The following is a 27,960-nucleotide window of genomic DNA, read 5'->3' as shown; positions in this document are numbered from 1 at the left end:
ATGTCCAAATAAGGGTTTCCCCAGCGGCGCAGTAGAGCCGGCGGCGGCGACACGAATAAACAGGCGGAATAAAATGGTGCTTGGCCAGCCCCCCAAAGGCGTATGCACCGATGAGTGGATTGTTATGGTTGTTAATTTACTGTTCGGCACAGCAATGTTTCCAAGCTGCGCCAAAAGAGTTTTGGGTAGGGGTGGGCAGAAGTACGTCTCATGGCTAGGGCTGTTACTGCATGCCATACAGAGCATGCTGCTGTTACTTGTGGAGCTTCAGTTCGATTATGGCTGATACAATAGGAAACTACAGGCTGGCAACCTGGAATGTACGGGGACTTGGTGCTATACAGAAGAGGCATAGGATACATGTATTCTTACTTCGACATCACACTCAAATAGCGTTCATGCAAGAATCCCACTAAACAACGTCTGAAGCGCAAACATTGCGAAAGAAATGGAGGGGTACTGTGTTCTCTACCTTGTACGCTGCCTTCTCTAGAGGGGCTACTATATGGGTGCGGCATGGCACTCCCTTTGTGTAGCTGGAGAGGAGAGTTGATGACCAGGGGAGATATATACTGGTGAAGGGCACACTGGATGGTACACTGCTGGTTTTGGGCAGCATCTATGCCACGAACTTTGAACAAGACACATTCCTAGCAAAGGTGGGACGGGCGCTGGTGGACTGGGCGGGCATCCCCTGGATATTGGGTGGAGACTGGAATATGGTCATAGACACGGCCTAGATAGATCTCACCCTCATCTTCAGACAACTGGGGTGCGCAGACTAGCGGACTGTTTTAGCACTTGGCTCATGGGGTGGGGGCTCGTAGACGTCTGGCGCTCATTGAACCCCAACCATAAAGAATACTCGTATTACTCCCCAGTGCATAATCTACATACCCGTCTTGATAGATTTCTATGCAGCAGCTCTCTGTTGTCCAAATGCATGCCCCCTGAATACCTAGCCAAAACCTTTTCAGACCATAGACCCCTTATGCTAGATTTGCGATGGGGGAGGGTACCATCCCCAGTAGCCACCTGGAGGGTCAATCCCCTTCTGCTGGAGGACGGCCCCTTCCGTGCGTCGCTGTCGGATACACTAGACATTTACTTCCAGGAAAACTGGGACACAGCAACGTCCAATCTGATGGTATGGGATGCCATGAAGGTTGTAATCAGGGGGGCAGCCATAGGACAGTTAGTGGGGGCTAGACAGGAAATCCACAGGAAGCTTTGTGAAGTTGAAGACCGCTTGAAACACTTAGAAACGGCGGTGAGTGTAGACCCCGGGCGGAAAGGGAACTTGCAGACTAGCAATATAGAACATGCAGAGTTGCTGGAAACACTGCGAGTCATAGACCACAAGGACTACTTACAGCGCCAACAAGCCAAATCAGACAGGTCGGGTGCCCTGCTGGCCCGCGTGATATGGGACAGTCCTGTGGCTCCGGTGATTACACAATTTAGGGATGCGGCGGGACGGATTGTGACTACCTAGTCTGATATTGACCATGCCTTCCGAGACCACTTGAGAGCGTTATACGCCCCTTTCCCCACTGAAGACGTGGAGGAAATACTAGACTTCCTGAGAGACTTACCCTTCCCTGTCCTGACTAGGGATGCGCAGATGGAGATGGATGGCCCCATCACGCAGCAGGAAATCCGAGTAGCCATCCGCACACTTAACCGAGGTAAAACGCCTGGCATGGACGGGTTACCTGTGGAATTCTACCAGAACTATTCTACCACTATAGTACCTATCTTGGAGAAAATCTATAAGACATCATATGAGTCCGGTCAATTACCTGCATCAACGATGCAGGCCGTAGTGACGTCCATAGAAAACAGCATTGCTCTCGCACCCAAAGAAAACATTTAAGGTTCGCAGAAGGCAAACCGTTAGAGTAGAAAGTATCTCAACAGTATCACGAAAAGAACAGATGCAGATTCTTGAGTATATGTTCCACGATGAGTTGTTTAATCAGTCCACAAAAGGCCACAATCAGCCGACACGTGTTTCGTCGTGTGAATGTGGTACAACACGACTCTTCAGGGCTGGTGACAAAAAAATGCAATGTGTGTATTGAGAGTTAAAATGATTACAGCACACTTTCAATTGAAAATGGTGACTGTTTGTGTGAGTTGTAACCCCATGCTGTGCCAAATGTCTCCAAGGGTAAAAAGGTGATAGGGTATGGTATGTGACTTTGGTGATTCTCTCCATGCAAACATTAAAATCGTATAGACACCTACATGACACAAGTTTTATATATCTATGTCATATTGAATTCATGTATTGTCACATAATACAAACAGATATGTGCCGTAATCACAACAAAAAAGTATAATACAGGTCTTATTTGGTGCGAAGGTCTCAAGTTGAATTTATCTCATTTATGATTGCGTGATTAGCATGCATTAATGGTCCATGCATGTGAGAATTAAAAAGTGAAGTGAAGTAGGGGGGGGGGGTTTAGGGGGGTTTTAGGATTTCAATGCTTAAATTGGATAAATAAATCCAGGCACAAGCCTACCTTGTGGCTAGCCTGTATGTGAATCGGTCTAGAAGGGTAGATGTTCAAATAAGGACATCAACCTGAAGAGGACAGAGAGACATCGTATGTAGGGCATAAACATATATAGTACAGGAAAGTTACCAGTGAAAAGGATTGCGCGGTTCCACTTACCAAGTGTGGACAGAATTCGTTAGTTTACATAGTAGTCATTCAAAAAAGGCGGAAGACAAGTGTGTATGCTCCCACTTCAGTTAAAACATCACGGCGTTGACTTGTGAAGAACGTGTACTGTAATAGAATGAGTCGAAATGGATGTCTAAATCCCCTAGCAATAGTTATATTTCCTAAGTTATAATCACATGTTAAGCAAAAGGATGATTAGAAAAAAGGGCGCACTGTACCTTAATACGTGTGCGTATCAGTCAGTTACCGGGAGGGGATCCTATGGTACAAACGAAAGCCGACCAGTCTCGGCGTCTCTTTCTGTGGCGAAAAAAAGGTAAACGGACAGGATCACTCTAGTGATCACATTTCTGTTCTTCAGTTGGTTCGACGGACAGTGCTAGCAAACTAAGTGAAAAAACAATGGTTTTTTGTTTGTTTAGTAAAATATAAGGGAGCGAGTTCTTACCCGAAGTGTATTGTCCCTCCTCTTGAGTTTCCCGGTCGCCGTTTGCCAAGAACGGACACGTGACCGGGAAACAGGAAATGTATTTCAATGCTCTTGCGAAGGAGCACTGGACCGCATCACTGCCACTAGAGTCGCCATCTTGGACTGTTTAGTATAATGGCAGTGTGTGTTTGGATGTCTGACGTCAATAAGTTGTGAACTACGAGAAGAAGAATATATAACGTTCAACTCGCAATAGGTATTAAGTTTATGAAGAAAAAGTCGTAAATACCCAGAATCCCTCTCTAAGTATTGAGAACGTTTCTTTAAACTCCTAAAGCAGAATTAAAAAATAAATAAATAAATAAATAATTCGTTTGTATGACCGTCCAAAACGAATAGGAATATTCATTTGAAGTCAACACTGTTCCCACGGTGTGGGAAGTCACTTGGTATGAAGGGTTCACGCTACTTAGTGAAGGTGTGACCGCATGCACTGTAATTGTGTGTGATCATATTGCAGTATAAGATAGTGACATTCTCTGGTGGTCTGTGAAAAAAGTGCACGATACATGTATATGGTAAAACAGTACAGAGTCTAGACATAAATAATACATTAACATCCTGGCTTAATATTCTGTTAGCATATTCAGTATAATTACTATCCTAGATCTCTGTATGCTGGATTGTATCATCTTAATCCCCCAAGAAGAATTGCATCTCAGGGTCATAATTAAGCCCGTGTTCCACGCACTGTAGACGCATGATCCACATGGCTTCTCTTCTTCTTAAAGTTAATTCTCGGTTTCCACCTCTAATATGTTGTGGTACCACGTCAATGCCATAAAATCGTACTTTAGCCTCATCCTCCAATGATTGGCATTCCGCAATATGTAGAGCTACTGGATATTTAGGATCCCTCTTTGAGATTGCTCTGATGTGTTCAGCCAGTCTATCCTTCAGAGCTCTAATGGTGCTGCCTACATAAATTTTGCCACATTGGCATTCAATGATATAAACCACAAACTTAGTCAAACAAGTGATGTTGTGTTTGATCTTGTAGGTGGTGCCGTCAAATCCTTTGAAAGTCACAGTCCTATGTTTGCCCCACCTACACATAGAACAAAGACCACATTTGTAAAATCCCAAACCCTTGGTCGTTAGCCAATCGTTTGCCGTGGTACTAGGGGAAACAGTAGGACTAAGTTATGTTATGTTATGTGCCCACTCTTTTATAGCGCACGGCTACCCAAGCGGGTGTCCCGGCGCTTTAGCAAAGAGATCAGAGACCAGTCAATCCAGCCCGCAGCTCAGAAGTCGTGATGATCATGCAGAAAAGAGCCACGTCTTTAGTTCTTTTCTAAACATCAGGAGACTGTTGGCTTTCCGCAAAGAGATCGGAAGCCCATTCCAATGGAGGGCCGCTAGATAGCGGAAGGACCGACCACCCATCCGAGCGCGTTTAAAAGAAGGGACCACAATCGTGGCAGATGAAGCTGAACGCAACACCCTCTTTGGGACATAAAAGGCCAGTCTCTTCCTAATGTACAAAGGGCCTACAGAATGCAGGGCTTTAAATGCCAGAGTCAAAGTTTTAAAAATGACTCTTTTGGAAATCGGTAGCCAATGTAACTCTTTAAGTAAACCAGAGGCTCTAGCTCTGCGTGGAAGGCCAAAAATTGCCCTTGCAGCAGAATTTTGGACTATCTGCAATCTTGCCACCAAATACTTCGGCAGGCCCGCATAAAGTGCATTAGCATAGTCGAAACGTGATCCAACTAATGCCTGCACCACAATTTTCTTATATTGCAGTGACAGCAGCGGCAAAAATTTCCTGAGCATCCGCAGAATGCTAAAACATTTCCCTGATAATACATTGATCTGGGATCTAAATGACAGATCAACGTCACAGATCACACCCAGATTTTTGGCCTGCGTTGACACCGCGTCTGGAGGAAACATGTCTCGAGGCCACCAAGATTTCCAACATGGATCCGGAGCACAGCCAAAAAAGAGCAACTCAGACTTGTCTGAGTTGCATTTAAGGCTGTGTTGTTGAAACCATGAAAAAACGGTGTCAAGGCAGTCCCTGATTTTACCCCCATCAAATGCCTCTCCCTTCCTGCAAGTAAACAGGAGCTGGGTGTCATCAGCGTAGGATATGACCTGGGCACCATAAGCCTCCGCCACCGCCGCCAGAGGGGCCATGTAGATATTAAAAAGGATGGGGCTCAGAATGGATCCTTGAGGAACCCCCACCCCTAGCGACGGCATTTCAGCGGAGAACGGTGGTGCCCAGATCACCTGTCGGCGGTCAGATAAAAAAGATCTAAACCAGTCCAACACCGTCCCGCGAAACCCGATCTCCTGGAGTCTTAAAAGGAGACCGTCATGCGGGACGGTGTCGAAAGCCGCCGACAAATCCAGCATGACTAGTACAGCCTTACCTCCAAGATCGAGCGTCTCCCTGATAGCTTCAGTGACCTCCAGAAGGGCTGTCTCTGTACTGTAATTAGCACGAAACCCCGACTGTGTGTCATGAAGAAGGTTGTTGCTCTCGATGTAGTTGGTAATCGAGAGCTGCACGTGTTTTTCAACAACCTAAGTGTGTTCTTAAGTGTGTGGCCTTTTCTGTATGTAATCATCGGTCTCTCGGGTACCCACTCTTTCAGAGTAGGATCCGATGTCAGTAGTTTCCAATGTTTGTTGAAACTTTTTTTCAGTGCAAGATGTAAATCATTATATTCTGTTACTAGTCTGATAGGCTGCCTAGAGGATGAGTGTTTGGTGTGCATTCTTAGACAGTCTGGTCTGCTGGTAATTTTAATTCTCTTCCTCGCTTTCTGTAAAGATTTTCTGGAGTAACCTCTATGTAGAAATCTCTTGTTCATGTTGGTGATGCAGTGTTCAAACTCCGTCTGCTCACTGCAGTTTCGTCTTGCTCTGAGAAATTCGCCGTATGGAATGGAGAAGATCTGGTGTTGTGGGTGGGAACTAGTGGCATGTAAAATCGAATTACATGAAGTGGGTTTTCTATACAACCTACTATGTAATACATTACTGCTGATGTAGAATTCTAAGTCTAAGAATTCCATTTTGTAGTTGTTATGTTGCATGGTGAAACTAATTTCCCAGGTATTAGAGTTCAAAAAATTGAAGAAAGAGTGAAGTCTCTCTTCAGTTCCTGACCATAACATAAAACAATCATCAATATACCGACCCCAGTAAATCACCGAGTCGATATATTGTGCTCCCTTGCTGCCCCAGATATATTCCGCCTCCAAAGCTCCCATAAAGAGATTCGCGAAGGAGGGCGAAAATTTCGAGCCCATCGCCACACCTTTCTTTTGGCGGTACCATTTACGGTCAAAAATGAAGCAATTGTTATTTAAAATGATGTCCATCATTTGTAACAGCATCTTTGTATGAGCCCATAGTGATGCCGGTCTGTTTAAAAGTAGTTTGCCAATGGCTTCCATGCCTAGTTTTGGATTAATGCTAGTGTACAGGGACACCACATCCATAGTGACCAATGTGGTGCCCTGTTGCCATTCTATGTCTGCCATGATACTCAAGATGTGTTTAGAATCTTGGATGTGTGAAGGTAGGTTTTTTACAAGAGGGCCTAAAAAAAGATCAACGTATTCTGCCAATTTTTCAGTTGGTCCTCCGATGCCTGATACTATTGGTCTTCCCGGGGGAAAAGGGAGATTTTTGTGAACCTTGGGTAGAGTGTATAACCAGGGGTAGGTAGGCTTGAAAACTTTAAGATAGAGGTACTCGTCATTGTCTAGGAGACCAGATTGTTTCCATTCTAATAGCCACTTATTAATGAGCAAAGTCAAAGGACCCATAGGGTTCTGTGACAATGGTTCATAGCAGGAAATATCATTCAATTGGCTTTGTATTTCATTTTTTTAGTCAGACAAATTCATGACTACAATATTACCCCCTTTGTCTGCCTCTCTGATTATGATGTTGGTATTCTTGGTCAAAGTTGACAATGCTGAGCGTTCTCCTTTAGTCAGATTGTCTTTGTACTTGAATTTCTTATTTAGACTATCAATGTTAAGTTTATTCAGATCCTCTTGTACATGTCTGTAAAAGTTGTCTATCGAATTGCCCCCTGGTAAGGTGGGGGTCCATTTTGATTTACACTTGAGGCCACTGTTTAAGTCATAGTCGGTTTCAATATTGTCAGTCAACTCTAGCAACAACTCGCTAAGTTCCACTGGGCTCAGTGAGACAGAGAATGAATCTTCAGAGGCCACCAATACTAACACCACACGCACGCCTTTTTTATTAGAGATGCAACGCATCAGGAAGGGCAACAGAATACCTCCTACAAGAGGCGCAATCGACCCAAAACCCACAGGGGCAAACGCCGCAACAAACGAGGATTATCGGAGGAAATTGAGATCAGGGACCCAGAGGAAATGACGGAATCAAATGAACAAGTCCAGGTTATTAACCTTTCTTCTTTTCCTTTAACAGATGACATGATCTCTTTACTTTGTAAGGGTTTAAGCTTTAATCCTCATGCCACAGGAGATATTTGTCAAACCAAAATTGATATCTTTAAATTTATACGTCACCTGAAATTGAAGAAACATTTTGCGGGACAACAGAATCCTACTAGACGATGCAAAGATATTCCTCTTGTGTTTGATACTGAATTATTGACAATTAAAGATGTGCAAAACACTCACTTGCTTCTTTCTTTAACAGATATAGAAGAAAGTCCTTATGACATGGAGAAGCTATTAGAAGAGCTCAATATTGAAACCGACTATGACTTAAACAGTGGCCTCAAGTGTAAATCAAAATGGACCCCCACCTTACCAGGGGGCAATTCGATAGACAACTTTTACAGACATGTACAAGAGGATCTGAATAAACTTAACATTGATAGTCTAAATAAGAAATTCAAGTACAAAGACAATCTGACTAAAGGAGAACGCTCAGCATTGTCAACTTTGACCAAGAATACCAACATCATAATCAGAGAGGCAGACAAAGGGGGCAATATTGTAGTCATGAATTTGTCTGACTACAACAATGAAATACAAAGCCAATTGAATGATATTTCCTGCTATGAACCATTGTCACAGAACCCTATGGGTCCTTTGACTTTGCTCATTAATAAGTGGCTATTAGAATGGAAACAATCTGGTCTCCTAGACAATGACAAGTACCTCTATCTTAAAGTTTTCAAACCTACCTACCCCTGGTTATACACTCTACCCAAGGTTCACAAAAATCTCCCTTTTCCCCCGGGAAGACCAATAGTATCAGGCATCGGAGGACCAACTGAAAGATTGGCAGAAAACGTTGATCTTTTTTTAGGCCCTCTTGTAAAAAACCTACCTTCACACATCCAAGATTCTAAACACATCTTGAGTATCATGGCAGACATAGAATGGCAACAGGGCACCACATTGGTCACTATGGATGTGGTGTCTCTGTACACTAGCATTAATCTAAAACTAGGCATGGAAGCCATTGGCAAACTACTTTCCAACAGACCGGCATCACTATGGGCTCATACAAAGATGCTGTTACAAATGATGGACATCATTTTAAATAACAATTGCTTCATTTTTGACCGTAAATGGTACCGCCAAAAGAAAGGTGTGGCGATGGGCTCGAAATTTTCACCCTCCTTCGCGAATCTCTTTATGGGAGCTTTGGAGGCGGAATATATCTGGGGCAGCAAGGGAGCACAATATATCGACTCGGTGATTTACTGGGGTCGGTATATTGATGATTGTTTTATGTTATGGTCAAGAACTGAAGAGAGACTTCACTCTTTCTTCAATTTTTTGAACTCTAATACCTGGGAAATTAGTTTCACCATGCAACATAACAACTACAAAATGGAATTCTTAGACTTAGAATTCTACATCAGCAGTAATGTATTACATAGTAGGTTGTATAGAAAACCCACTTCATGTAATTCGATTTTACATGCCACTAGTTCCCACCCACAACACCAGATCTTCTCCATTCCATATGGCGAATTTCTCAGAGCAAGACGAAACTGCAGTGAGCAGACGGAGTTTGAACACTGCATCACCAACATGAACAAGAGATTTCTACATAGAGGTTACTCCAGAAAATCTTTATAGAAAGCGAGGAAGAGAATTAAAATGACCAGCAGACCAGACTGTCTAAGAATGCACACCAAACACTCATCCTCTAGGCAGCCTATCAGACTAGTAACAGAATATAATGCTTTACATCTTGCACTGAAAAAAAGTTTCAACAAACATTGGAAACTACTGACATCGGATCCTACTCTGAAAGAGTGGGTACCCGAGAGACCGATGATTACATACAGAAAAGGCCACACACTTAAGAACACACTTAGTCCTACTGTTTCCCCTAGTACCACGGCAAACGATTGGCTAACGACCAAGGGTTTGGGATTTTACAACTGTGGTCTTTGTTCTATGTGTAGGTGGGGCAAACATAGGACTGTGACTTTCAAAGGATTTGACGGCACCACCTACAAGATCAAACACAACATCACTTGTTTGACTAAGTTTGTGGTTTATATCATTGAATGCCAATGTGGCAAAATTTATGTAGGCAGCACCATTAGAGCTCTGAAGGATAGACTGGCTGAACACATCAGAGCAATCTCAAAGAGGGATCCTAAATATCCAGTAGCTCTACATATTGCGGAATGCCAATCATTGGAGGATGAGGCTAAAGTACGATTTTATGGCATTGACGTGGTACCACAACATATTAGAGGTGGAAACCGAGAATTAACTTTAAGAAGAAGAGAAGCCATGTGGATCATGCGTCTACAGTGCGTGGAACACGGGCTTAATTATGACCCTGAGATGCAATTCTTCTTGGGGGATTAAGATGATACAATCCAGCATACAGAGATCTAGGATAGTAATTATACTGAATATGCTAACAGAATATTAAGCCAGGATGTTAATGTATTATTTATGTCTAGACTCTGTACTGTTTTACCATATACATGTATCGTGCACTTTTTTCACAGACCACCAGAGAATGTCACTATCTTATACTGCAATATGATCACACACAATTACAGTGCATGCGGTCACACCTTCACTAAGTAGCGTGAACCCTTCATACCAAGTGACTTCCCACACCGTGGTAACAGTGTTGACTTCAAATGAATATTCCTATTCGTTTTGGACGGTCATACAAACGAATTATTTATTTATTTATTTATTTTTTAATTCTGCTTTAGGAGTTTAAAGAAACGTTCTCAATACTTAGAGAGGGATTCTGGGTATTTACGGCTTTTTCTTCATAAACTTAATACCTATTGCGAGTTGAACGTTATATATTCTTCTTCTCGTAGTTCACAACTTATTGACGTCAGACATCCAAACACACACTGCCATTATACTAAACAGTCCAAGATGGCGACTCTAGTGGCAGTGATGCGGTCCAGTGCTCCTTCGCAAGAGCATTGAAATACATTTCCTGTTTCCCGGTCACGTGTCCGTTCTTGGCAAACGGCGACCGGGAAACTCAAGAGGAGGGACAATACACTTCGGGTAAGAACTCGCTCCCTTATATTTTACTAAACAAACAAAAAAACATTGTTTTTTCACTTAGTTTGCTAGGACTGTCCGTCGAACCAACTGAAGAACAGAAATGTGATCACTAGAGTGATCCTGTCCGTTTACGTTTTTTTCGCCACAGAAAGAGACGCCGAGACTGGTCGGCTTTCGTTTGTACCATAGGATCCCCTCCCGGTAACTGACTGATACGCACACGTATTAAGGTACAGTGCGCCCTTTTTTCTAATCATCCTTTTGCTTAACATGTGATTATAACTTAGGAAATATAACTATTGCTATGGGATTTAGACATCCATTTCGACTCATTCTATTACAGTACACGTTCTTCACAAGTCAACGCCGTGATGTTTTAACTGAAGTGGGAGCATACACACTTGTCTTCCGCCTTTTTGGAATGACTACTATGTAAACTAACGAATTCTGTCCACACTTGGTAAGTGGAACCGCGCAATCCTTTTCACTGGTAACTTTCCTGTACTATATATGTTTATGCCCTACATACGATGTCTCTCTGTCCTCTTCAGGTTGATGTCCTTATTTGAACATCTACCCTTCTAGACCGATTCACATACAGGCTAGCCACAAGGTAGGCTTGTGCCTGGATTTATTTATCCAATTTAAGCATTGAAATCCTAAAACCCCCCTAAACCCCCCCCCTACTTCACTTCACTTTTTAATTCTCACATGCATGGACCATTAATGCATGCTAATCACGCAATCATAAATGAGATAAATTCAACTTGAGACCTTCGCACCAAATAAGACCTGTATTATACTTTTTTGTTGTGATTACGGCACATATCTGTTTGTATTATGTGACAATACATGAATTCAATATGACATAGATATATAAAACTTGTGTCATGTAGGTGTCTATACGATTTTTATGTTTGCATGGAGAGAATCACCAAAGTCACATACCATACCCTATCACCTTTTTACCCTTGGAGACATTTGGCACAGCATGGGGTTACAACTCACACAAACAGTCACCATTTTCAATTGAAAGTGTGCTGTAATCATTTTAACTCTCAATACACACATTGCATTTTTTTGTCACCAGCCCTGAAGAGTCGTGTTGTACCACATTCACACGACGAAACACGTGTCGGCTGATTGTGGCCTTTTGTGGACTGATTAAACAACTCATCGTGGAACATATACTCAAGAATCTGCATCTGTTCTTTTCGTGATACTGTTGAGATACTTTCTACTCTAACGGTTTGCCTTCTGCGAACCTTAAATGTTTTCTTTGGGTGCGAGAGCAATGCTGTTTTCTATGGACGTCACTACGGCCTGCATCGTTGATGCAGGTAATTGACCGGACTCATATGATGTCTTATAGATTTTCTCCAAGATAGGTACTATAGTGGTAGAATAGGTCTGGTAGAATTCCACAGGTAACCCGTCCATGCCGGGCGTTTTACCTCGGTTAAGTGTGCGGATGGCTACTCGGATTTCCTGCTGCGTGATGGGGCCATCCATCTCCATCTGCGCATCCCTAGTCAGGACAGGGAAGGGTAAGTCTCTCAGGAAATCTAGTATTTCCTCCACGTCTTCAGTGGGGAAAGGGGCGTATAACGCTCTCAAGTGGTCTCGGAAGGCATGGTCAATATCAGACTAGGTAGTCACAATCCGTCCCGCCGCATCCCTAAATTGTGTAATCACCGGAGCCACAGGACTTGTGTCATGTAGGTGTCTATACGATTTTAATGTTTGCATGGAGAGAATCACCAAAGTCACATACCATACCCTATCACCTTTTTACCCTTGGAGACATTTGGCACAGCATGGGGTTACAACTCACACAAACAGTCACCATTTTCAATTGAAAGTGTGCTGTAATCATTTTAACTCTCAATACACACATTGCATTTTTTTGTCACCAGCCCTGAAGAGTCGTGTTGTACCACATTCACACGACGAAACACGTGTCGGCTGATTGTGGCCTTTTGTGGACTGATTAAACAACTCATCGTGGAACATATACTCAAGAATCTGCATCTGTTCTTTTCGTGATACTGTTGAGATACTTTCTACTCTAACGGTTTGCCTTCTGCGAACCTTAAATGTTTTCTTTGGGTGCGAGAGCAATGCTGTTTTCTCTAGTTTTGTGAAATTCAATTGTTTTTCATGTTGAGTGGTTAGGGGCTTCCCACTCGCTCTTCACGCACCTTACTGTTACTTAGTTCTTCACACACCCAGACGTTCACATCAGGCAGAGCGCCACACTCTTACTGAGTATATTCCAAAAACCCTTTTGCTGTATGTTTATTGTGACTCAGTCTTGGCGCCTCCACGTCCTGGTTTACAATTCTATATCGACCTAAACAATTCTTTCTAAAATCCATCCTCATGGACAGAGCAAAGGCAGCTGCAGATCTATTAGAAAATTTGGCTAAAGGCATGCCTACACACCAGGCCTCAGCAACTACAGGCCCTAAACGTACCGAAGGTCTCAGAGACAAGTTTATCAAACTTGAAAAACTCAAGAAACAAGAGAACTCACGTTGGTGGGATGGAACCACTCTTAAACACTACATTAGACTCAAACAAATACCAAGGGGACTACGGTCCCTAGTGTTCCCCACCTATGACGACCTAGACATAGATCTAATGACCAAATGGGAAGACACACTTAATCACAACTCCATGACACTCATGGACATTTTGATTGAGAGTGCTGAGCGCAAGACTGTCAAATTACAAGCTGAGATCTTAATTTTAGAACAAGAAATCAAGGATCTCAATTTACCCGAAGCCACTGTCAAGAATTACACTATACTTGATGACATTTTACTTGCACATCAAGCTGAGATAAAAAATAGGAAGGCACGTCAGATCAAAAGGGACGAGACTGATTATAAAGATGGAAGGGTATACACATTTGATCGTAAATATGACTTCATGATCCCGAACAATAAACAGGGAGCACAATCAGATAGATCCACCGCATCCACCTCAGTCAACTCTAGCAACAACTCGCTAAGTTCCACTGGGCTCAGTGAGACAGAGAATGAATCTTCAGAGGCCACCAATACTAACACCACACGCACGCCTTTTTTATTAGAGATGCAACGCATCAGGAAGGGCAACAGAATACCTCCTACAAGAGGCGCAATCGACCCAAAACCCACAGGGGCAAACGCCGCAACAAACGAGGATTATCGGAGGAAATTGAGATCAGGGACCCAGAGGAAATGACGGAATCAAATGAACAAGTCCAGGTTATTAACCTTTCTTCTTTTCCTTTACCAGATGACATGATCTCTTTACTTTGTAAGGGTTTAAGCTTTAATCCTCATGCCACAGGAGATATTTGTCAAACCAAAATTGATATCTTTAAATTTATACGTCACCTGAAATTGAAGAAACATTTTGCGGGACAACAGAATCCTACTAGACGATGCAAAGATATTCCTCTTGTGTTTGATACTGAATTATTGACAATTAAAGATGTGCAAAACACTCACTTGCTTCTTTCTTTAACAGATATAGAAGAAAGTCCTTATGACATGGAGAAGCTATTAGAAGAGCTCAATGTTGAAACCGACTATGACTTAAACAGTGGCCTCAAGTGTAAATCAAAATGGACCCCCACCTTACCAGGGGGCAATTCGATAGACAACTTTTACAGACATGTACAAGAGGATCTGAATAAACTTAACATTGATAGTCTAAATAAGAAATTCAAGTACAAAGACAATCTGACTAAAGGAGAACGCTCAGCATTGTCAACTTTGACCAAGAATACCAACATCATAATCAGAGAGGCAGACAAAGGGGGCAATATTGTAGTCATGAATTTGTCTGACTACAACAATGAAATACAAAGCCAATTGAATGATATTTCCTGCTATGAACCATTGTCACAGAACCCTATGGGTCCTTTGACTTTGCTCATTAATAAGTGGCTATTAGAATGGAAACAATCTGGTCTCCTAGACAATGACAAGTACCTCTATCTTAAAGTTTTCAAGCCTACCTACCCCTGGTTATACACTCTACCCAAGGTTCACAAAAATCTCCCTTTTCCCCCGGGAAGACCAATAGTACCAGGCATCGGAGGACCAACTGAAAGATTGGCAGAATACGTTGATCTTTTTTAGGCCCTCTTGTAAAAAACCTACCTTCACACATCCAAGATTCTAAACACATCTTGAGTATCATGGCAGACATAGAATGGCAACAGGGCACCACATTGGTCACTATGGATGTGGTGTCTCTGTACACTAGCATTAATCCAAAACTAGGCATGGAAGCCATTGGCAAACTACTTTTCAACAGACCGGCATCACTATGGGCTCATACAAAGATGCTGTTACAAATGATGGACATCATTTTAAATAACAATTGCTTCATTTTTGACCGTAAATGGTACCGCCAAAAGAAAGGTGTGGCGATGGGCTCGAAATTTTCGCCCTCCTTCGCGAATCTCTTTATGGGAGCTTTGGAGGCGGAATATATCTGGGGCAGCAAGGGAGCACAATATATCGACTCGGTGATTTACTGGGGTCGGTATATTGATGATTGTTTTATGTTATGGTCAAGAACTGAAGAGAGACTTCACTCTTTCTTCAATTTTTTGAACTCTAATACCTGGGAAATTAGTTTCACCATGCAACATAACAACTACAAAATGGAATTCTTAGACTTAGAATTCTACATCAGCAGTAATGTATTACATAGTAGGTTGTATAGAAAACCCACTTCATGTAATTCGATTTTACATGCCACTAGTTCCCACCCACAACACCAGATCTTCTCCATTCCATATGGCGAATTTCTCAGAGCAAGACGAAACTGCAGTGAGCAGACGGAGTTTGAACACTGCATCACCAACATGAACAAGAGATTTCTACATAGAGGTTACTCCAGAAAATCTTTACAGAAAGCGAGGAAGAGAATTAAAATGACCAGCAGACCAGACTGTCTAAGAATGCACACCAAACACTCATCCTCTAGGCAGCCTATCAGACTAGTAACAGAATATAATGCTTTACATCTTGCACTGAAAAAAAGTTTCAACAAACATTGGAAACTACTGACATCGGATCCTACTCTGAAAGAGTGGGTACCCGAGAGACCGATGATTACATACAGAAAAGGCCACACACTTAAGAACACACTTAGTCCTACTGTTTCCCCTAGTACCACGGCAAACGATTGGCTAACGACCAAGGGTTTGGGATTTTACAAATGTGGTCTTTGTTCTATGTGTAGGTGGGGCAAACATAGGACTGTGACTTTCAAAGGATTTGACGGCACCACCTACAAGACCAAACACAACATCACTTGTTTGACTAAGTTTGTGGTTTATATCATTGAATGCCAATGTGGCAAAATGTATGTAGGCAGCACCATTAGAGCTCTGAAGGATAGACTGGCTGAACACATCAGAGCAATCTCAAAGAGGGATCCTAAATATCCAGTAGCTCTACATATTGCGGAATGCCAATCATTGGAGGATGAGGCTAAAGTACGATTTTATGGCATTGACGTGGTACCACAACATATTAGAGGTGGAAACCGAGAATTAACTTTAAGAAGAAGAGAAGCCATGTGGATCATGCGTCTACAGTGCGTGGAACACGGGCTTAATTATGACCCTGAGATGCAATTCTTCTTGGGGGATTAAGATGATACAATCCAGCATACAGAGATCTAGGATAGTAATTATACTGAATATGCTAACAGAATATTAAGCCAGGATGTTAATGTATTATTTATGTCTAGACTCTGTACTGTTTTACCATATACATGTATCGTGCACTTTTTTCACAGACCACCAGAGAATGTCACTATCTTATACTGCAATATGATCACACACAATTACAGTGCATGCGGTCACACCTTCACTAAGTAGCGTGAACCCTTCATACCAAGTGACTTCCCACACCGTGGGAACAGTGTTGACTTCAAATGAATATTCCTATTCGTTTTGGACGGTCATACAAACTAATTATTTATTTATTTATTTATTTTTTAATTCTGCTTTAGGAGTTTAAAGAAACGTTCTCAATACTTAGAGAGGGATTCTGGGTATTTACGGCTTTTTCTTCATAAACTTAATACCTATTGCGAGTTGAACGTTATATATTCTTCTTCTCGTAGTTCACAACTTATTGACGTCAGACATCCAAACACACACTGCCATTATACTAAACAGTCCAAGATGGCGACTCTAGTGGCAGTGATGCGGTCCAGTGCTCCTTCGCAAGAGCATTGAAATACATTTCCTGTTTCCCGGTCACGTGTCCGTTCTTGGCAAACGGCGACCGGGAAACTCAAGAGGAGGGACAATACACTTCGGGTAAGAACTCGCTCCCTTATATTTTACTAAACAAACAAAAAAACATTGTTTTTTCACTTAGTTTGCTAGCACTGTCCGTCGATCCAACTGAAGAACAGAAATGTGATCACTAGAGTGATCCTGTCCGTTTACCTTTTTTTCGCCACAGAAAGAGACGCCGAGACTGGTCGGCTTTCGTTTGTACCATAGGATCCCCTCCCGGTAACTGACTGATACGCACACGTATTAAGGTACAGTGCGCCCTTTTTTCTAATCATCCTTTTGCTTAACATGTGATTATAACTTAGGAAATATAACTATTGCTATGGGATTTAGACATCCATTTCGACTCATTCTATTACAGTACACGTTCTTCACAAGTTAACGCCGTGATGTTTTAACTGAAGTGGGAGCATACACACTTGTCTTCCGCCTTTTTTGAATGACTACTATGTAAACTAACGAATTCTGTCCACACTTGGTAAGTGGAACCGCGCAATCCTTTTCACTGGTAACATTCCTGTACTATATATGTTTATGCCCTACATACGATGTCTCTCTGTCCTCTTCAGGTTGATGTCCTTATTTGAACATCTACCCTTCTAGACCGATTCACATACAGGCTAGCCACAAGGTAGGCTTGTGCCTGGATTTATTTATCCAATTTAAGCATTGAAATCCTAAAACCCCCCTAACCCCCCCCCCCCTACTTCACTTCACTTTTTAATTCTCACATGCATGGACCATTAATGCATGCTAATCACACAATCATAAATGAGATAAATTCAACTTGAGACCTTCGCACCAAATAAGACCTGTATTATACTTTTTTGTTGTGATTACGGCACATATCTGTTTGTATTATGTGACAATACATGAATTCAATATGACATAGATATATAAAACTTGTGTCATGTAGGTGTCTATACGATTTTTATGTTTGCATGGAGAGAATCACCAAAGTCACATACCATACCCTATCACCTTTTTACCCTTGGAGACATTTGGCACAGCATGGGGTTACAACTCACACAAACAGTCACCATTTTCAATTGAAAGTGTGCTGTAATCATTTTAACTCTCAATACACACATTGCATTTTTTTGTCACCAGCCCTGAAGAGTCGTGTTGTACCACAATCACACGACGAAACACGTGTCGGCTGATTGTGGCCTTTTGTGGACTGATTAAACAACTCATCGTGGAACATATACTCAAGAATCTGCATCTGTTCTTTTCGTGATACTGTTGAGATACTTTCTACTCTAACGGTTTGCCTTCTGCGAACCTTAAATGTTTTCTTTGGGTGCGAGAGCAATGCTGTTTTCTATGGACGTCACTACGGCCTGCATCGTTGATGCAGGTAATTGACCGGACTCATATGATGTCTTATAGATTTTCTCCAAGATAGGTACTATAGTGGTAGAATAGGTCTGGTAGAATTCCACAGGTAACCCGTCCATGCCGGGCGTTTTACCTCGGTTAAGTGTGCGGATGGCTACTCGGATTTCCTGCTGCGTGATGGGGCCATCCATCTCCATCTGCGCATCCCTAGTCAGGACAGGGAAGGGTAAGTCTCTCAGGAAGTCTAGTATTTCCTCCACGTCTTCAGTGGGGAAAGGGGCGTATAACGCTCTCAAGTGGTCTCGGAAGGCATGGTCAATATCAGACTAGGTAGTCACAATCCGTCCCGCCGCATCCCTAAATTGTGTAATCACCGGAGCCACAGGACTTGTGTCATGTAGGTGTCTATACGATTTTAATGTTTGCATGGAGAGAATCACCAAAGTCACATACCATACCCTATCACCTTTTTACCCTTGGAGACATTTGGCACAGCATGGGGTTACAACTCACACAAACAGTCACCATTTTCAATTGAAAGTGTGCTGTAATCATTTTAACCCTCAATACACACATTGCATTTTTTTGTCACCAGCCCTGAAGAGTCGTGTTGTACCACATTCACACGACGAAACACGTGTCGGCTGATTGTGGCCTTTTGTGGACTGATTAAACAACTCATCGTGGAACATATACTCAAGAATCTGCATCTGTTCTTTTCGTGATACTGTTGAGATACTTTCTACTCTAACGGTTTGCCTTCTGCGAACCTAAAATGTTTTCTTTGGGTGCGAGAGCAATGCTGTTTTCTCTAGTTTTGTGAAATTCAATTGTTTTTCATGTTGAGTGGTTAGGGGCTTCCCACTCGCTCTTCACGCACCTTACTGTTACTTAGTTCTTCACACACCCAGACGTTCACATCAGGCAGAGCGCCACACTCTTACTGAGTATATTCCAAAAACCCTTTTGCTGTATGTTTATTGTGACTCAGTCTTGGCGCCTCCACGTCCTGGTTTACAATTCTACATCGACCTAAACAATTCTTTCTAAAATCCATCCTCATGGACAGAGCAAAGGCAGCTGCAGATCTATTCGAAAATTTGGCTAAAGGCATGCCTACACACCAGGCCTCAGCAACTACAGGCCCTAAACGTACCGAAGGTCTCAGAGACAAGTTTATCAAACTTGAAAAACTCAAGAAACAAGAGAACTCACGTTGGTGGGATGGAACCACTCTTAAACACTACATTAGACTCAAACAAATACCAAGGGGACTACGGTCCCTAGTGTTCCCCACCTATGACGACCTAGACATAGATCTAATGACCAAATGGGAAGACACACTTAATCACAACTCCATGACACTCATGGACATTTTGATTGAGAGTGCTGAGCGCAAGACTGTCAAATTACAAGCTGAGATCTTAATTTTAGAACAAGAAATCAAGGATCTCAATTTACCCGAAGCCACTGTCAAGAATTACACTATACTTGATGACATTTTACTTGCACATCAAGCTGAGATAAAAAATAGGAAGGCACGTCAGATCAAAAGGGACGAGACTGATTATAAAGATGGAAGGGTATACACATTTGATCGTAAATATGACTTCATGATCCCGAACAATAAACAGGGAGCACAATCAGATAGATCCACCGCATCCACCTCAGTCAACTCTAGCAACAACTCGCTAAGTTCCACTGGGCTCAGTGAGACAGAGAATGAATCTTCAGAGGCCACCAATACTAACACCACACGCACGCCTTTTTTATTAGAGATGCAACGCATCAGGAAGGGCAACAGAATACCTCCTACAAGAGGCGCAATCGACCCAAAACCCACAGGGGCAAACGCCGCAACAAACGAGGATTATCGGAGGAAATTGAGATCAGGGACCCAGAGGAAATGACGGAATCAAATGAACAAGTCCAGGTTATTAACCTTTCTTCTTTTCCTTTAACAGATGACATGATCTCTTTACTTTGTAAGGGTTTAAGCTTTAATCCTCATGCCACAGGAGATATTTGTCAAACCAAAATTGATATCTTTAAATTTATACGTCATCTGAAATTGAAGAAACATTTTGCGGGACAACAGAATCCTACTAGACGATGCAAAGATATTCCTCTTGTGTTTGATACTGAATTATTGACAATTAAAGATGTGCAAAACACTCACTTGCTTCTTTCTTTAACAGATATAGAAGAAAGTCCTTATGACATGGAGAAGCTATTAGAAGAGCTCAATATTGAAACCGACTATGACTTAAACAGTGGCCTCAAGTGTAAATCAAAATGGACCCCCACCTTACCAGGGAGCAATTCGATAGACAACTTTTACAGACATGTACAAGAGGATCTGAATAAACTTAACATTGATAGTCTAAATAAGAAATTCAAGTACAAAGACAATCTGACTAAAGGAGAACGCTCAGCATTGTCAACTTTGACCAAGAATACCAACATCATAATCAGAGAGGCAGACAAAGGGGGCAATATTGTAGTCATGAATTTGTCTGACTACAACAATGAAATACAAAGCCAATTGAATGATATTTCCTGCTATGAACCATTGTCACAGAACCCTATGGGTCCTTTGACTTTGCTCATTAATAAGTGGCTATTAGAATGGAAACAATCTGGTCTCCTAGACAATGACGAGTACCTCTATCTTAAAGTTTTCAAGCCTACCTATCCCTGGTTATACACTCTACCCAAGGTTCACAAAAATCTCCCTTTTCCCCCGGGAAGACCAATAGTATCAGGCATCGGAGGACCAACTGAAAGATTGGCAGAATACGTTGATCTTTTTTTAGGCCCTCTTGTAAAAAACCTACCTTCACACATCCAAGATTCTAAACACATCTTGAGTATCATGGCAGACATAGAATGGCAACAGGGCACCACATTGGTCACTATGGATGTGGTGTCTCTGTACACTAGCATTAATCCAAAACTAGGCATGGAAGCCATTGGCAAACTACTTTCCAACAGACCGGCATCACTATGGGCTCATACAAAGATGCTGTTACAAATGATGGACATCATTTTAAATAACAATTGCTACATTTTTGACCGTAAATGGTACCGCCAAAAGAAAGGTGTGGCGATGGGCTCGAAATTTTCGCCCTCCTTCGCGAATCTCTTTATGGGAGCTTTGGAGGCGGAATATATCTGGGGCAGCAAGGGAGCACAATATATCGACTCGGTGATTTACTGGGGTCGGTATATTGATGATTGTTTTATGTTATGGTCAGGAACTGAAGAGAGACTTCACTCTTTCTTCAATTTTTTGAACTCTAATACCTGGGAAATTAGTTTCACCATGCAACATAACAACTACAAAATGGAATTCTTAGACTTAGAATTCTACATCAGCAGTAATGTATTACATAGTAGGTTGTATAGAAAACCCACTTCATGTAATTCGATTTTACATGCCACTAGTTCCCACCCACAACACCAGATCTTCTCCATTCCATACGGCGAATTTCTCAGAGCAAGACGAAACTGCAGTGAGCAGACGGAGTTTGAACACTGCATCACCAACATGAACAAGAGATTTCTACATAGAGGTTACTCCAGAAAATCTTTACAGAAAGCGAGGAAGAGAATTAAAATGACCAGCAGACCAGACTGTCTAAGAATGCACACCAAACACTCATCCTCTAGGCAGCCTATCAGACTAGTAACAGAATATAATGCTTTACATCTTGCACTGAAAAAAAGTTTCAGCAAACATTGGAAACTACTGACATCGGATCCTACTCTGAAAGAGTGGGTACCCGAGAGACCGATGATTACATACAGAAAAGGCCACACACTTAAGAACACACTTAGTCCTACTGTTTCCCCTAGTACCACGGCAAACGATTGGCTAACGACCAAGGGTTTGGGATTTTACAAATGTGGTCTTTGTTCTATGTGTAGGTGGGGCAAACATAGGACTGTAACTTTCAAAGGATTTGACGGCACCACCTACAAGATCAAACACAACATCACTTGTTTGACTAAGTTTGTGGTTTCTATCATTGAATGCCAATGTGGCAAAATTTATGTAGGCAGCACCATTAGAGCTCTGAAGGATAGACTGGCTGAACACATCAGAGCAATCTCAAAGAGGGATCCTAAATATCCAGTAGCTCTACATATTGCGGAATGCCAATCATTGGAGGATGAGGCTAAAGTACGATTTTATGGCATTGACGTGGTACCACAACATATTAGAGGTGGAAACCGAGAATTAACTTTAAGAAGAAGAGAAGCCATGTGGATCATGCGTCTACAGTGTGTGGAACACGGGCTTAATTATGACCCTGTGATGCAATTCTTCTTGGGGGATTAAGATGATACAATCCAGCATACAGAGATCTAGGATAGTAATTATACTGAATATGCTAACAGAATATTAAGCCAGGATGTTAATGTATTATTTATGTCTAGACTCTGTACTGTTTTACCATATACATGTATCGTGCACTTTTTTCACAGACCACCAGAGAATGTCACTATCTTATACTGCAATATGATCACACACAATTACAGTGCATGCGGTCACACCTTCACTAAGTAGCGTGAACCCTTCATACCAAGTGACTTCCCACACCGTGGGAACAGTGTTGACTTCAAATGAATATTCCTATTCGTTTTGGACGGTCATACAAACGAATTATTTTTTTTATTTTTATTTTTTTTATTCTGCTTTAGGAGTTTAAAGAAACTTTCTCAATACTTAGAGAGGGATTCTGGGTATTTACGGCTTTTTCTTCATAAACTTAATACCTATTGCGAGTTGAACGTTATATATATGCATGGGCGGATTTTGCGGATTGGCAATCCGCGAACTTGCGTATTTACGGATTCGCAATCCGCGAAGATCCGCGAACTCTAGCGGATTTGCGGATTTTTCCGTTTTTTGTGTTGGCGCGTGTTCGCGCCGATTTTGGGACAAGTTCGCAATTGCGAACTTACTTTTCGGCTTGCAACGGCCGCGACTATGTTGTTTCTACGTCTGGTTTATCATCACAGGTTCACAGCACCCTCTGTTTCACCACTGCCACCCTCTGGGACACCCATGCCACCCTCTAGTACATCCTCACAGGCACCTATTAGGTTTATTTATTACTGTAGATTATGGTGGTTGAAAAAAGCTAGCACACCTGCCCTTCTTCAACTGCCATCAATTAATTTGTGTTTCATTAATGTGTCAGTAATTTTGAAAGTTCCAGTCTGGCTGGCACCTGCTTCCTTCCTTATCTGTAATTTGCTTTTTGTTGCAGTGAAATTTTTTTTTTACAGGACCTTTATGGTGCTATTCTATGAGCCTGCTGTTTGGGTCATAGCAGGGTCATAGAATTGTTGCAAACTCTGGAGGGGCCCATCAGGAAGCACTACCTTGAATGTTACTAATGTTAAGTTTGAACTTTTGCACCTGCTCATTGCTTTCATTTTAGCTAAAATCGTTTTTTTTGCAATTTCGCGCGTTATTTGGGGCGCGAATCCGTGCGAGATCGATTTCGGAAGCCGCGAATACGTGCGAATACAAAATTGTTTTTGTTGCGACGTGTATGTTCGCGTGATCTTGCGCGTGTTCGCGAGGCGCTTCTAGCTATTCGTTTGCCAAGTTACCCTATCGGTCGTACACGGGCGCGGCCATCTTGTTGGCGTGACGTAATTCCGTTTCCGCCCGCTATGTGTAATCTCGCAAAGTGTGCTGCTCGCGAGTACAATTTCGCGCGTACTCGCAAGGAAAATCTCGCGCGAACTTACCCACGCGGTCGTGAACGGGCGCGGCCATCTTGTTTCTCATTCATTGCTATGGTTCTGGGCATGCTTTCTGTATCCTCTCTCAATCTCTGCCATCCTTTGCTTGTTTGAAGTTTTTTTGATCTAATTTTACTTATTATCTAACCCTCTATTTTTCTAGCTCTATATTTTTGTGTTTTCTGCAGCTTTTATTTACTTTTAAACTACTTTTTTAAACTCTTTTCTTTTCTTCTTCACTATTCTATTTCTTCTTTATCATTTAAGTTTATTTCTGCCCAGACCATGGTAAAGGGAGCCGGGAAGCACCCTGAGAAGGGGAAGGGTCCCGCACCCCGTGCCCGGCTCCCGTGCGGGCGTTTAAGGGGGGAGCAAGTGGTCCCGAGGGAGATCTTCAGCGCGGAGGAAGTGGCGGCACTGATCTTCCATGTCCAGCGCCGCCTCCCCAAGACGATCCTGGGAGGCGGCAAGATCGCGACCGGCTATGGCATCCGGGAGCGCCGCCAGCGGTGGGAGAAGGTGTGCCGGGCCATGTACAAGATCTCTGGGGTCCGGCGCACATATAACCAGGCCACCCACCGCTGGACCGATGTCATGGACCGGGAGCGGGACTTGCTGGACGCGCTCGGCGTAGAGGTCCCCGGGCTTGGTGAGTAGTAGTAGTAGTACATTTACTACTCTGTTTTATCCTGCTCTGTTATTTGCAAATCTTTGTTCTTTACCAAGAGCAATAATGCTGCCGATTACATTGAGGTAAATTATATTTCAAAATCTTCTATGCATTTCATTTTCAGGTGCACTGCTCTCCTTCTCAGTAGCCTTGCTTGCTACTATGCTTCTTTGTTTTGTATGTTGTGTTCAGAAGCATTTCATTGGCCTGAGAAATTATGTATGAGTGTACTGTAAAGAAAAGAACTGCGTAATGCTAGACAGTAAGGGTCATATTTTCAATTACCGGCGCATCCCTGCAAAGTAGCAGGGATGCGGCAGTAATTGTGTGCCATGCCACCACCACCCATTGGCCCAAAACGTCACAGAAGCCTTACGCATCTGTGCCGTAAAGGCAGCGCATTGCTGGAGTTGCGTGCCAACGATGGCGCAGCTCCAGCAATGCTCTGGGGTACCCTATCTCCCCAATGCTGCATCAAGCCGTACGTCGGCTTCAAGCGCGCAGGGTTTGAGTCATGCATCATTGTCCTAAAAATGACTGATTGACATCTTGTAGATTTCCCTCAGCCACTTTTAGGATTCGTTCCTGCGCAGGTACGCCCTCCCTTGCGCCGGAACGCCCCCTGATGGCGCAGGGCTTTACAACGTGATGCATCGCCCATATGCCCATATGTGTTTTTTTTTTTAATATATACGCCGCACCAACACCATGGCGAGTCTTTTGTTCTGCCGCTGCGTCAGAAAAGGCACGCAACAATGGAGGAAAATCAGCCGCAACTTCCGCAAGGGACTTATAAATCAGCCCCAACAGACTGAAGTCCAGTGTCCTTCCTTTAGACAGTCACATGGCTATCAGAAGAAATTATGGCGGTGGTGGCGGGTGGATTGATAGTTTGAGTATTCACTGATCTGCAAGCAGGATGGACTTTGTCTGTCACGTGTTGCGCACTACTGCCTGCAGTGCCAGGCCTAGGCAAACCTCTTTAGTAGTCTGTTTATTGAGTTACATAGGAACTTTCTAAGTCAACGTTCCGCAAATCAGGCAATACGAATAACGTAGTATACCACATGAGATAGATCCCGTGGAATAGTTGTCTATCTATTTGCTATTTTTCCAAAATATGTTGTTATTGTTCTTTTGAAATGTTTGATTTGGTTGAAAAATCTCATCCATGTTTTATGGTTTTTCTTTCTTTCATGTTGTACATCAGCTCCCCCCAAGGGCAAGAGGACACAGGAGGAGGGTGCTGAGGATGCAGGCCAGGATCGGGCAGGCGAGGGCTCCTTTGCTGGCCCCAGTAAGTTTACATTTTACTAAACAGTACCTATTTTTTCCTAGCGTTCCTCATTCGATTTTTTCTAAATCGTCTTTGATCTTCTTGTAGACTGGATATAAATTCTTATCCTGCCTCGAATATGACTCCCTGTGGTATTACTAGACTATTCTTATTAGTCTGTCTGTGTAGCTAACTAAGATTGGACATTTGGCAATTCCATTGGACTCCCATTATATTCAGCAATACCTCTATGCACTGTCTCCTTACTGACTAGATAGTGTGGCAGAGTCATTCAGCTCCCGAAGTCACCGATTATAGATCCCCAATGATCTCTAGATTATCGTACGCAGGACAAGAGAGTAGTACGGAGTCACAGCACAGTCAAGAAGTGTCAGAGGCACTCATGCTTGCAAAAATTCCAAAACCTTTAGCTCATCCACTCTAGTCTAGAGGAACAAAAACCACAGAGTCTATTTAAGTGTAAAAGCTTTATTAAAAGTAAACACATTTATTAAAATCTACTTTGTCATAAAACTATTTAACTGTAAACGGAAAAGTGGTTAGTGCTGACGATTAATTGGACACATTTCTTGTGGTCGAGCCGAACTCTCACCTAGTTTGAACTTGATCCTGGTCGTGTTCTTAGGACTCAGGAGTCAAGCTTCTGTCTGTTAGGAGAAAAAGTGGTGCGTGTTAAAAATCAAAAGCAAGCATTCATCAGTTGTGCATAAAAGTGCAGCAAGACAACAGCCTTCCCTGGAAAATGGGACATTTTTACTATGGAGTAGACAGTCACAAATTATTACATTGTATTCTGTTTTTTTAACATTTCTCCTAGACCAAATATTATATAGTAGTGAGTGGTGTATTCTAACTTTCTTAAATGTACTTTGTAGGTGTAACATCTGGTGACGGGGCCAGCGCGGAGGTGGCTGTGTTGGACTTGGACTCGGAGGCCTCTGGGGAGGAGGCGGCGTTAGAAGAGCTGGTGGCCGTTCCTGTGGGGGATCAAACGGTGGTGGCGGAAACAGGTAAGCTATATATTCCTTACTTATTGAGATTGAAGACTGCATAGTGTGCTTTCTGCACGGGTGTATTACAATTACAAATCAACCAGGTAGTAGCCTCCTCGAAATGTACTTCGACTTAGCTGTGAAGTTTTTGGTGAGAAGAATCCCAATAAGTTCTTAGACGAACGTGATGGATGGGATGAACGAAAAGCGAAAGAAGGGTGTAAGTAAGTGGGACGCGAACTTGTATGATGGCTGGCAAAGAAGAACGATATGTGTTTGCTTGGACCCAGAGGTGGCTGGGAAGGAAAGAATATGGTATGGTGCATGGCTGGGTCAATGATGAAGCAAGGATGGGTGGAAGGACAGCAGCCTGGGTGGGTGAAACAGAAACTGTATGTGTGCGTATACTTTGAATGAATGGATGCCTGGAGCATGGTATTCTCTGACTCTTACATAGCAAATGTGTATCTAGAGAGAGTAGATGGTCGCCAGGTGAAGTAAGTGTTACCTTGAAGAGCATGTACCACCGCACCCGCACGTCCGTCCCAGTGCAGGGAAGGCAAGGAAAAGAAATTGTAAATGTGTCCAATACTACCATGAATAGTAGCAGTACTTTGTATTGCGTTTGCATTCACAGCATATATCTGGTTATTACGGTGGACACTCCGTACCTCTCTTAATAACTTTAGTTTACTTGTAGTACGTCATTCATGTGTGGGTGTATCACTGTGTTCACTCAATATTAAGCAAAGCACCTAAAGTCATCTCATCTGTCATTAAATACGTCCCATGTGAAGTGATAGATAATCAAATTAGTTAGCTTCTTCAGTTTCCTTTTCTAGTACTCATTTGCACTGTAGGGTGAAAGGTAAATTAATTAAGCAGTAGCCCTTGTAACAGAG

This window comes from Lissotriton helveticus, chromosome 4_1 (assembly GCF_964261635.1).
Source record: "Lissotriton helveticus chromosome 4_1, aLisHel1.1, whole genome shotgun sequence".
In the NCBI taxonomy this organism is placed as follows: domain Eukaryota; kingdom Metazoa; phylum Chordata; class Amphibia; order Caudata; family Salamandridae; genus Lissotriton; species Lissotriton helveticus.
This window is presented reverse-complemented; position numbering follows the sequence as displayed.